This window comes from Heptranchias perlo, chromosome 30 (assembly GCF_035084215.1).
Source record: "Heptranchias perlo isolate sHepPer1 chromosome 30, sHepPer1.hap1, whole genome shotgun sequence".
In the NCBI taxonomy this organism is placed as follows: Eukaryota; Metazoa; Chordata; class Chondrichthyes; order Hexanchiformes; family Hexanchidae; genus Heptranchias; species Heptranchias perlo.
In genome coordinates, this window is record NC_090354.1 from 30,854,784 (window position 1) to 30,866,258 (window position 11,475).

General features: G+C 55.7%; 1 protein-coding gene across 1 annotated transcript in view; it reads left to right on the plus strand.

Moving 5' to 3' along the window:
- The first annotated feature begins 930 nt into the window (after positions 1-930).
- The window catches only part of ccdc47 (coiled-coil domain containing 47), a 62,454-nt gene continuing 51,909 nt past the window's right edge, over positions 931-11,475 (plus strand). Inside the window, exon 1 of the mRNA XM_067969272.1 lies at positions 931-999. The gene's annotated coding sequence lies outside the window, so the exon portion shown is untranslated. The remainder of the gene's footprint in view (positions 1,000-11,475) is intronic.

The window sequence follows — 11,475 nt, forward strand, 5'->3', positions numbered from 1 at the left end:
GGCCTGTGAGTATCTGTGAGTATTTTTGGGTCTGTGAGTATCTGTGAGTATCTTTGGGCCTGAGTATCTGTGAGTATTTTTGGGTCTGTGAGTATCTGTGAGTATCTTTGGGCCTGAGTATCTGTGAGTATTTTTGGGTCTGTGAGTATCTGTGAGTATTTTTGGGTCTGAGTATCTGTGAGTATTTTTGGGTCTGTGAGTATCTGTGAGTATCTTTGGGCCTGAGTATCTGTGAGTATTTTTGGGTCTGTGAGTATCTGTGAGTATTTTTGGGTCTGAGTATCTGTGAGTATTTTTGGGTCTGTGAGTATCTGTGAGTATCTTTGGGTCTGTGAGTATCTGTGAGTATCTTTGGGCCTGAGTATCTGTGAGTATTTTTGGGTCTGTGAGTATCTGTGAGTATCTTTGGGCCTGAGTATCTGTGAGTATTTTTGGGTCTGTGAGTATCTGTGAGTATCTTTGGGCCTGAGTATCTGTGAGTATCTTTGGGCCTGTGAGTATCTGTGAGTATTTTTGGGTCTGTGAGTATCTGTGAGTATCTTTGGGCCTGAGTATCTGTGAGTATTTTTGGGTCTGTGAGTATCTGTGAGTATCTTTGGGCCTGAGTATCTGTGAGTATTTTTGGGTCTGTGAGTATCTGTGAGTATTTTTGGGTCTGAGTATCTGTGAGTATTTTTGGGTCTGTGAGTATCTGTGAGTATCTTTGGGCCTGAGTATCTGTGAATATTTTTGGGTCTGTGAGTATCTGTGAGTATTTTTGGGTCTGAGTATCTGTGAGTATTTTTGGGTCTGTGAGTATCTGTGAGTATCTTTGGGTCTGTGAGTATCTGTGAGTATCTTTGGGCCTGAGTATCTGTGAGTATTTTTGGGTCTGAGTATCGATGAGCCTAATGTTTTACCGGAAGTGACGTTGTTTCTTTGCGTCCTGTCCGAGGGGCGGGGTGAGGAGCCGCCGTTTGCCGGGGCCGGTGTGAGGGAGCGGGAGCGGGAGCGGGTGAGGTGAGTGTTCGGGGCTCGGGGTTCGGGGTTTCCGCTAAACGGGCAGCGCCTCACGGCCCTGGGCCGGGGATTCCGGGGGGGGGTGCGGGAAAGGGGCGCGGGCCCGGCCGGCCGGCCGGCCGGCCTGTCCCACTCCTCACTCCCCGGAGCGGCAATTGCCGGTCTCGGGCCCAGGCCCGGCCCTCAGTCCCTGGATCAGTCCCGCGGGTCCCAGCCGCAGGCTCGTGGTCTGAACCACGGTCCCGGGGGTCCGTCCGCCCGCGTCCCGGTCTCTGTCCGTCAGCCCCTCGGTCTCTCTCTCTGTCCCTCGGTGTCTGTCTGTCTCTCTCTCTCTCTGTCCCTCGGTGTCTGTCTGTCTCTCTCTCTCTGTGTCTGTCTGTCTGTCTCTCTCTCTGTCCCTCGGTGTCCGTCTCTCTCTCTGTCCCTCGGTGTCTGTCTGTCTCTCTCTCTCTGTCCCTCGGTGTCTGTCTCTCTCTCTGTCCCTCGGTGTCTGTCTGTCTCTCTCTCTCTCTGTCCCTCGGTGTCTGTCTGTCTCTCTCTCTCTGTGTCTGTCTGTCTGTCTCTCTCTCTGTCCCTCGGTGTCCGTCTCTCTCTCTGTCCCTCGGTGTCTGTCTGTCTCTCTCTCTCTCTGTCCCTCGGTGTCCGTCTCTCTCTCTGTCCCTCGGTGTCTGTCTGTCTCTCTCTCTCTCTCTCTGTGTCCCTCGGTGTCTGTCTGTCTCTCTCTCTCTCTGTCCCTCGGTGTCTGTCTCTCTCTCTCTCTCTGTCCCTCGGTGTCTGTCTGTCTCTCTCTCTCTCTGTCCCTCGATGTCCGTCTCTCTCTCTGTCCCTCGGTGTCTGTCTGTCTCTCTCTCTCTCTCTGTGTCCCTCGGTGTCTGTCTGTCGCTCTCTCTCTCTCTCTCTGCCCCTCGGTGTCTGTCTGTCTCTCTCTCTGTCCCTCGGTGTCTGTCTGTCTCTCTCTCTCCCTCGGTGTCTGTGTCTCTCTCTCTCTCTCCCTCGGTGTCTGTCTGTCTCTCTCTCCCTCGGTGTGTGTCTGTCTCTCTCTGTCCCTCGGTGTGTGTCTGTCTCTCTCTCTCTGTTCCTCGGTGTGTGTCTGTCTCTCTCTCTCTGTTCCTCGGTGTCTGTCTGTCTCTCTCTCTCTCTCTCTGTCCCTCGGTGTCTGTCTGTCTCTCTCTCTCTGTCCCTCGGTGTCTGTCTGTCTCTCTCTCTCTGTCCCTCGGTGTCTGTCTGTCTCTCTCTCTCTGTCCCTCGGTGTCTGTCTGTCTCTCTCTCTCTGTCCCTCGGTGTCTGTCTCTCTCTCTCTGTCCCTCGGTGTCTGTCTCTCTCTCTGTCCCTCGGTGTCTGTCTCTCTCTCTGTCCCTCGGTGTCTGTCTCTCTCTCTGTCCCTCGGTGTCTGTCTCTCTCTCTGTCCCTCGGTGTCTGTCTGTCTCTCTCTTTCTCTGTCCCTCGGTGTCTGTCTGTGTATATCTCTCTCTCTGTCCCTCGGTGTCTGTCTGTCGCTCTCTCTCTCCCTCTGCCCCTCGGTGTCTGTCTCTCTCTCTGTCCCTCGGTGTCTGTCTGTCGCTCTCTCTCTCTCTCTCTCTCTCTGTCCCTCGGTGTCTGTCTGTCTGTCTCTCTGTCCCTCGGTGTCTGTCTGTCTCTCTCTCTGTCCCTCGGTGTCTGTCTGTCTCTCTCTCTCTCCCTCGGTGTCTGTCTGTCTGTCTCTCTCTCCCTCGGTGTCTGTCTGTCTCTCTGTCCCTCGGTGTCTGTCTGTCTCTCTCTCTCCCTCGGTGTCTGTCTGTCTGTCTCTCTGTCCCTCGGTGTCTGTCTGTCTCTCTCTCTGTCCCTCGGTGTCTGTCTGTCGCTCTCTCTCTCTCTCTCTCTCTCTCTGTCCCTCGGTGTGTGTCTGTCTCTCTCTCTGTCCCTCGTTGTGTGTCTGTCTCTCTCTCTGTCCCTCGGTGTGTGTCTGTCTCTCTCTCTCTGTTCCTCGGTGTCTGTCTGTCTCTCTCTCTCTCTGTCCCTCGGTGTCTGTCTGTCTCTCTCTCTGTCCCTCGGTGTCTGTCTGTCTGTCTCTCTCTGTCCCTCGGTGTCTGTCTCTCGCTCTGTCCCTCGGTGTCTGTCTCTCTCTCTGTCCCTCGGTGTCTTTCTCTCTCTCTGTCCCTCGGTGTCTTTCTCTCTCTCTGTCCCTCGGTGTCTGTCTCTCTCTCTGTCCCTCGGTGTCTGTCTCTCTCTCTGTCCCTCGGTGTCTGTCTCTCTCTCTGTCCCTCGGTGTCTGTCTGTCTCTCTCTTTCTCTGTCCCTCGGTGTCTGTCTGTGTATCTCTCTCTCTCTGTCCCTCGGTGTCTGTCTGTCGCTCTCTCTCTCTCTCTCTCTGCCCCTCGGTGTCTGTCTGTCTCTCTCTCTGTCCCTCGGTGTCTGTCTGTCTCTCTCTCTGTCCCTCGGTGTCTGTCTGTCTCTCTCTCCCTCGGTGTCTGTCTGTCTCTCTCTCCCTCGGTGTGTGTCTGTCTCTCTCTCTGTCCCTCTGTGTGTGTGTCTCTCTCTCTCTGTTCCTCGGTGTCTGTCTGTCTCTCTCTCTCTCTGTCCCTCGGTGTCTGTCTGTCTCTCTCTCTCTCTCTGTCCCTCGGTGTCTGTCTGTCTCTCTCTCTCTCTGTCCCTCGGTGTCTGTCTCTCTCTCTGTCCCTCGGTGTCTGTCTCTCTCTCTGTCCCTCGGTGTCTGTCTCTCTCTCTGTCCCTCGGTGTCTGTCTCTCTCTCTGTCCCTCGGTGTCTGTCTCTCTCTCTGTCCCTCGGTGTCTGTCTCTCTCTCTGTCCCTCGGTGTCTGTCTCTCTCTCTCTTTCTCTGTCCCTCGGTGTCTGTCTGTGTATCTCTCTCTCTCTGTCCCTCGGTGTGTGTCTGTGTCTCTCTCTTTTTCTCTCTCTGTCCCTCGGTGTCTGTCTGTCTTTCTCTCTCTGTCCGTCGGGGGGTCTCTCTCTGTCCCTCAGTGTCTGTCTGTCTCTCTGTCCCTCGGTGTCTGTCTGTCTTTCTCTCTCTGTCCCTCGGCGTGTCTGTCTCTCTCTTTCTCTGTCCCTCGGTGTCTGTCTCTCTCTTTCTCTGTCCCTCGGTGTCTGTCTCTCTCTTTCTCTGTCCCTCGGTGTCTGTCTGTCTCTTTCTCTGTCCCTCGGTGTCTGTCTGTCTCTCTCTCTGTCCCTCGGTGTCTGTCTGTCTGTCTCTTTCTCTGTCCCTCGGTGTCTGTCTGTCTCTCTCTCTGTCCCTCGGTGTCTGTCTGTCTCTCTCTCTGTCCCTCGGTGTCTGTCTGTCTCTCTCTCTCTCCCTCGGTGTGTGTCTCTCTCTCTCTCTGTCCCTCGGTGTGTGCCTGTCTCTCTCTCTGTCCCTCGGTGTCTGTCTGTCTCTCTCTGTCCCTCGGTGTCTGTCTGTCTGTCTCTCTCTGTCCCTCGGTGTCTGTCTGTCTGTCTCTCTCTCTCTGTCCCTCGGTGTCTGTCTGTCTCTCTCTCTCTGTCCCTCGGTGTCTGTGTCTCTCTCTGTCCCTCGGTGTCTGTCTCTCTCTCTCTCTGTCCCTCGGTGTCTGTCTGTCTCTCTCTCTCTCTCTGTCCCTCGGTGTCCGTCTCTCTGTCCCTCGGTGTCTGTCTGTCGCTCTCTCTCTCTCTCTCTGCCCCTCGGTGTCTGTCTGTCTCTCTCTCTGTCCCTCGGTGTCTGTCTGTCTCTCTCTCTCCCTCGGTGTCTGTCTCTCTCTCTCTCTCTCTCCCTCGGTGTCTGTCTGTCTCTCTCTCCCTCGCTCCCTCGGTGTCTGTCTGTCTCTCTCTCCCTCGGTGTGTGTCTGTCTCTCTCTCTCTGTTCCTCGGTGTGTGTCTGTCTCTCTCTCTCTGTTCCTCGGTGTCTGTCTGTCTCTCTCTCTCTCTCTCTGTCCCTCGGTGTCTGTCTGTCTCTCTCTCTCTGTCCCTCGGTGTCTGTCTGTCTCTCTCTCTCTGTCCCTCGGTGTCTGTCTGTCTCTCTCTCTCTGTCCCTCGGTGTCTGTCTGTCTCTCTCTCTCTGTCCCTCGGTGTCTGTCTGTCTCTCTCTCTCTGTCCCTCGGTGTCTGTCTCTCTCTCTCTGTCCCTCGGTGTCTGTCTCTCTCTCTCTGTCCCTCGGTGTCTGTCTCTCTCTCTCTGTCCCTCGGTGTCTGTCTCTCTCTCTGTCCCTCGGTGTCTGTCTCTCTCTCTGTCCCTCGGTGTCTGTCTGTCTCTCTCTTTCTCTGTCCCTCGGTGTCTGTCTGTGTATATCTCTCTCTCTGTCCCTCGGTGTCTGTCTGTCGCTCTCTCTCTCTCTGCCCCTCGGTGTCTGTCTGTCTCTCTCTCTGTCCCTCGGTGTCTGTCTGTCGCGCTCTCTCTCTCTCTCTCTCTCTCTCTGTCCCTCGGTGTCTGTCTGTCTGTCTCTCTGTCCCTCGGTGTCTGTCTGTCTCTCTCTCTGTCCCTCGGTGTCTGTCTGTCTCTCTCTCTCCCTCGGTGTCTGTCTGTCTGTCTCTCTCTCCCTCGGTGTGTGTCTGTCTCTCTCTCTGTCCCTCGTTGTGTGTCTGTCTCTCTCTCTCCCTCGGTGTGTGTCTGTCTCTCTCTCTCTGTTCCTCGGTGTCTGTCTGTCTCTCTCTCTCTCTCTCTGTCCCTCGGTGTCTGTCTGTCTCTCTCTCTCTGTCCCTCGGTGTCTGTCTGTCTCTCTCTCTGTCCCTCGGTGTCTGTCTGTCTCTCTCTCTCTGTCCCTCGGTGTCTGTCTCTCTCTCTGTCCCTCGGTGTCTGTCTCTCTCTCTGTCCCTCGGTGTCTGTCTCTCTCTCTGTCCCTCGGTGTCTGTCTCTCTCTCTGTCCCTCGGTGTCTGTCTCTCTCTCTGTCCCTCGGTGTCTGTCTCTCTCTCTGTCCCTCGGTGTCTGTCTCTCTCTCTGTCCCTCGGTGTCTGTCTCTCTCTCTGTCCCTCGGTGTCTGTCTCTCTCTCTGTCCCTCGGTGTCTGTCTCTCTCTCTGTCCCTCGGTGTCTGTCTCTCTCTCTGTCCCTCGGTGTCTGTCTGTCTCTCTCTTTCTCTGTCCCTCGGTGTCTGTCTGTGTATCTCTCTCTCTCTGTCCCTCGGTGTCTGTCTGTCGCTCTCTCTCTCTTTCTCTGCCCCTCGGTGTCTGTCTGTCGCTCTCTCTCTCTCTCTCTCTGCCCCTCGGTGTCTGTCTGTCTCTCTCACTGTCCCTCGGTGTCTGTCTGTCTCTCTCTCTGTCCCTCGGTGTCTGTCTGTCTCTCTCTCTGTCCCTCGGTGTCTGTCTGTCTCTCTCTCTGTCCCTCGGTGTCTGTCTGTCTCTCTCTCCCTCGGTGTCTGTCTGTCTCTCTCTCCCTCGGTGTCTGTCTGTCTCTCTCTCCCTCGGTGTCTGTCTGTCTCTCTCTCCCTCGGTGTCTGTCTGTCTCTCTCTCCCTCGGTGTCTGTCACTCTCTCTGTCCCTCGGTGTCTGTCTGTCTCTCTCTTTCTCTGTCCCTCGGTGTCTGTCTGTCTTTCTCTCTCTGTCCCTCGGTGTCTGTCTCTCTCTCTGTCCCTCGGTGTCTGTCTCTCTCTCTGTCCCTCGGTGTGTGTGTGTCTCTCTCTCTCTGTTCCTCGGTGTCTGTCTGTCTCTCTCTCTCTCTCTCTGTCCCTCGGTGTCTGTCTGTCTCTCTCTCTCTCTCTGTCCCTCGGTGTCTGTCTGTCTCTCTCTCTCTGTCCCTCGGTGTCTGTCTGTCTCTCTCTCTCTGTCCCTCGGTGTCTGTCTCTCTCTCTGTCCCTCGGTGTCTGTCTCTCTCTCTGTCCCTCGGTGTCTGTCACTCTCTCTGTCCCTCGGTGTCTGTCTGTCTCTCTCTTTCTCTGTCCCTCGGTGTCTGTCTGTGTATCTCTCTCTCTCTCTGTCCCTCGGTGTGTGTCTGTGTCTCTCTCTCTTTCTCTCTCTGTCCCTCGGTGTCTGTCTGTCTTTCTCTCTCTGTCCCTCGGTGTCTGTCTCTCTCTCTGTCCCTCGGTGTCTGTCTCTCTCTCTGTCCCTCGGTGTCTGTCTCTCTCTCTGTCCCTCGGTGTCTGTCTCTCTCTCTGATCCTCGGTGTCTGTCTCTCTCTCTGTCCCTCGGTGTCTGTCTCTCTCTCTGTCCCTCGGTGTCTGTCACTCTCTCTGTCCCTCGGTGTCTGTCTGTCTCTCTCTTTCTCTGTCCCTCGGTGTCTGTCTGTCTCTCTCTTTCTCTGTCCCTCGGTGTCTGTTTCTCTCTCTGTCCCTCGGTGTCTGTCTCTCTCTCTGTCCCTCGGTGTCTGTCTCTCTCTCTCTTTCTCTGTCCCTCGGTGTCTGTCTGTGTATATCTCTCTCTCTGTCCCTCGGTGTCTGTCTGTCGCTCTCTCTCTCTCTGCCCCTCGGTGTCTGTCTGTCTCTCTCTCTGTCCCTCGGTGTCTGTCTGTCGCTCTCTCTCTCTCTCTCTCTCTCTCTCTCTCTCTCTGTCCCTCGGTGTCTGTCTGTCTGTCTCTCTGTCCCTCGGTGTCTGTCTGACTCTCTCTCTGTCCCTCGGTGTCTGTCTGTCTGTCTCTCTCTCCCTCGGTGTGTGTCTGTCTCTCTCTCTGTCCCTCGTTGTGTGTCTGTCTCTCTCTCTGTCCCTCGGTGTGTGTCTGTCTCTCTCTCTCTGTTCCTCGGTGTCTGTCTGTCTCTCTCTCTCTCTCTCTGTCCCTCGGTGTCTGTCTGTCTCTCTCTCTGTCCCTCGGTGTCTGTCTGTCTCTCTCTCTCTGTCCCTCGGTGTCTGTCTCTCTCTCTGTCCCTCGGTGTCTGTCTCTCTCTCTGTCCCTCGGTGTCTGTCTCTCTCTCTGTCCCTCGGTGTCTGTCTCTCTCTCTGTCCCTCGGTGTCTGTCTCTCTCTCTGTCCCTCGGTGTCTGTCTCTCTCTCTGTCCCTCGGTGTCTGTCTCTCTCTCTGTCCCTCGGTGTCTGTCTCTCTCTCTCTGTCCCTCGGTGTCTGTCTGTCTCTCTCTTTCTCTGTCCCTCGGTGTCTGTCTGTGTATCTCTCTCTCTCTGTCCCTCGGTGTCTGTCTGTCTCTCTCTCTGTCCCTCGGTGTCTGTCTGTCTGTCTCTCCCTCGGTGTCTGTCTGTCTCTCTCTCCCTCGGTGTGTGTCTGTCTCTCTCTCTGTCCCTCGGTGTGTGTGTGTCTCTCTCTCTCTGTCCCTCGGTGTCTGTCTGTGTCTCTCTCTCTCTCTCTGTCCCTCGGTGTCTGTCTGTCTGTCTCTCTCTCTGTCCCTCGGTGTCTGTCTCTCTCTCTGTCCCTCGGTGTCTGTCTCTCTCTCTGTCCCTCGGTGTCTGTCTCTCTCTCTGTCCCTCGGTGTCTGTCTCTCTCTCTGTCCCTCGGTGTCTGTCTGTCTCTCTGTCCCTCGGTGTCTGTCTGTGTATCTCTCTCTCTCTGTCCCTCGGTGTGTGTCTGTGTCTCTCTCTCTTTCTCTCTCTGTCCCTCGGTGTCTGTCTGTCTTTCTCTCTCTGTCCGTCGGGGGGTCTCTCTCTGTCCCTCAGTGTCTGTCTGTCTCTCTGTCCCTCGGTGTCTGTCTGTCTTTCTCTCTCTGTCCCTCGGCGTGTCTGTCTCTCTCTTTCTCTGTCCCTCGGTGTCTGTCTCTCTCTTTCTCTGTCCCTCGGTGTCTGTCTCTCTCTTTCTCTGTCCCTCGGTGTCTGTCTGTCTCTTTCTCTGTCCCTCGGTGTCTGTCTGTCTCTCTCTCTGTCCCTCGGTGTCTGTCTGTCTCTTTCTCTGTCCCTCGGTGTCTGTCTGTCTCTCTCTCTGTCCCTCGGTGTCTGTCTGTCTCTCTGTCCCTCGGTGTCTGTCTGTCTCTCTCTCTCTCCCTCGGTGTCTGTCTGTCTCTCTCTCTCTCCCTCGGTGTGTGTCTCTCTCTCTCTCTGTCCCTCGGTGTGTGCCTGTCTCTCTCTCTGTCCCTCGGTGTCTGTCTGTCTCTCTCTCTCTCTGTCCCTCGGTGTCCGTCTCTCTCTCTGTCCCTCGGTGTCTGTCTGTCTCTCTCTCTCTCTCTCTCTGTGTCCCTCGGTGTCTGTCTGTCGCTCTCTCTCTCTCTCTCTCTCTCTGCCCCTCGGTGTCTGTCTGTCTCTCTCTCTGTCCCTCGGTGTCTGTCTGTCTCTCTCTCTCCCTCGGTGTCTGTCTCTCTCTCTCTCTCTCCCTCGGTGTCTGTCTGTCTCTCTCTCCCTCGGTGTGTGTCTGTCTCTCTCTCTGTCCCTCGGTGTGTGTCTGTCTCTCTCTCTCTGTTCCTCGGTGTGTGTCTGTCTCTCTCTCTCTGTTCCTCGGTGTCTGTCTGTCTCTCTCTCTCTCTCTCTCTGTCCCTCGGTGTCTGTCTGTCTGTCTCTCTCTGTCCCTCGGTGTCTGTCTGTCTCTCTCTCTCTGTCCCTCGGTGTCTGTCTGTCTCTCTCTCTCTGTCCCTCGGTGTCTGTCTCTCTCTCTGTGTCCCTCGGTGTCTGTCTCTCTCTCTGTGTCCCTCGGTGTCTGTCTCTCTCTCTGTCCCTCGGTGTCTGTCTCTCTCTCTGTCCCTCGGTGTCTGTCTCTCTCTCTGTCCCTCGGTGTCTGTCTGTCTCTCTCTCTGTCCCTCGGTGTCTGTCTGTGTATATCTCTCTCTCTGTCCCTCGGTGTCTGTCTGTCGCTCTCTCTCTCTCTGCCCCTCGGTGTCTGTCTGTCTCTCTCTCTGTCCCTCGGTGTCTGTCTGTCGCTCTCTCTCTCTCTCTCTCTCTCTCTCTGTCCCTCGGTGTCTGTCTGTCTCTCTGTCCCTCGGTGTCTGTCTGTCTCTCTCTCTGTCCCTCGGTGTCTGTCTGTCTCTCTCTCTCTCCCTCGGTGTCTGTCTGTCTGTCTCTCTCTCCCTCGGTGTGTGTCTGTCTCTCTCTCTGTCCCTCGTTGTGTGTCTGTCTCTCTCTCTGTCCCTCGGTGTGTGTCTGTCTCTCCCTCTCTGTCCCTCGGTGTCTGTCTCTCTCTCTGTCCCTCGGTGTCTGTCTCTCTCTCTGTCCCTCGGTGTCTGTCTCTCTCTCTGTCCCTCGGTGTCTGTCTGTCTCTCTCTCTCTCCCTCGGTGTCTGTCTGTCTCTTTCTCTGTCCCTCGGTGTCTGTCTGTCTCTTTCTCTGTCCCTCGGTGTCTGTCTGTCTCTCTCTCTGTCCCTCGGTGTCTGTCTGTCTGTCTCTTTCTCTGTCCCTCGGTGTCTGTCTGTCTCTCTCTCTGTCCCTCGGTGTCTGTCTGTCTCTCTCTCTGTCCCTCGGTGTCTGTCTGTCTCTCTCTCTCTCCCTCGGTGTCTGTCTGTCTCTCTCTCTCTCCCTCGGTGTGTGTCTCTCTCTCTCTCTGTCCCTCGGTGTGTGCCTGTCTCTCTCTCTGTCCCTCGGTGTCTGTCTGTCTGTCTCTCTCTGTCCCTCGGTGTCTGTCTGTCTGTCTCTCTCTGTCCCTCGGTGTCTGTCTGTCTCTCTCTCTCTGTCCCTCGGTGTCTGTCTGTCTCTCTCTCTCTGTCCCTCGGTGTCTGTGTCTCTCTCTGTCCCTCGGTGTATGTCTGTCTCTCTCTCTGTCCCTCGGTGTCTGTCTGTCTCTCTCTCTCTCTGTCCCTCGGTGTCCGTCTCTCTCTCTGTCCCTCGGTGTCTGTCTGTCTCTCTCTCTCTCTCTCTCTGTGTCCCTCGGTGTCTGTCTGTCGCTCTCTCTCTCTCTCTCTCTCTGCCCCTCGGTGTCTGTCTGTCTCTCTCTCTGTCCCTCGGTGTCTGTCTGTCTCTCTCTCTCCCTCGGTGTCTGTCTCTCTCTCTCTCTCTCCCTCGGTGTCTGTCTGTCTCTCTCTCCCTCGGTGTGTGTCTGTCTCTCTCTCTGTCCCTCGGTGTGTGTCTGTCTCTCTCTCTCTGTTCCTCGGTGTGTGTCTGTCTCTCTCTCTCTGTTCCTCGGTGTCTGTCTGTCTCTCTCTCTCTCTCTCTCTCTCTGTCCCTCGGTGTCTGTCTGTCTGTCTCTCTCTGTCCCTCGGTGTCTGTCTGTCTCTCTCTCTCTGTCCCTCGGTGTCTGTCTGTCTCTCTCTCTCTGTCCCTCGGTGTCTGTCTCTCTCTCTCTGTCCCTCGGTGTCTGTCTCTCTCTCTCTCTGTCCCTCGGTGTCTGTCTCTCTCTCTCTGTCCCTCGGTGTCTGTCTCTCTCTCTGTCCCTCGGTGTCTGTCTCTCTCTCTGTCCCTCGGTGTCTGTCTCTCTCTCTGTCCCTCGGTGTCTGTCTGTCTCTCTCTTTCTCTGTCCCTCGGTGTCTGTCTGTGTATATCTCTCTCTCTGTCCCTCGGTGTCTGTCTGTCTCTCTCTCTGTCCCTCGGTGTCTGTCTGTCGCTCTCTCTCTCTCTCTCTCTCTCTCTCTCTCTCTCTGTCCCTCGGTGTCTGTCTGTCTCTCTGTCCCTCGGTGTCTGTCTGTCTCTCTCTCTGTCCCTCGGTGTCTGTCTGTCTCTCTCTCTCTCCCTCGGTGTCTGTCTGTCTGTCTCTCTCCCTCGGTGTGTGTCTGTCTCTCTCTCTGTCCCTCGTTGTGTGTCTGTCTCTCTCTCT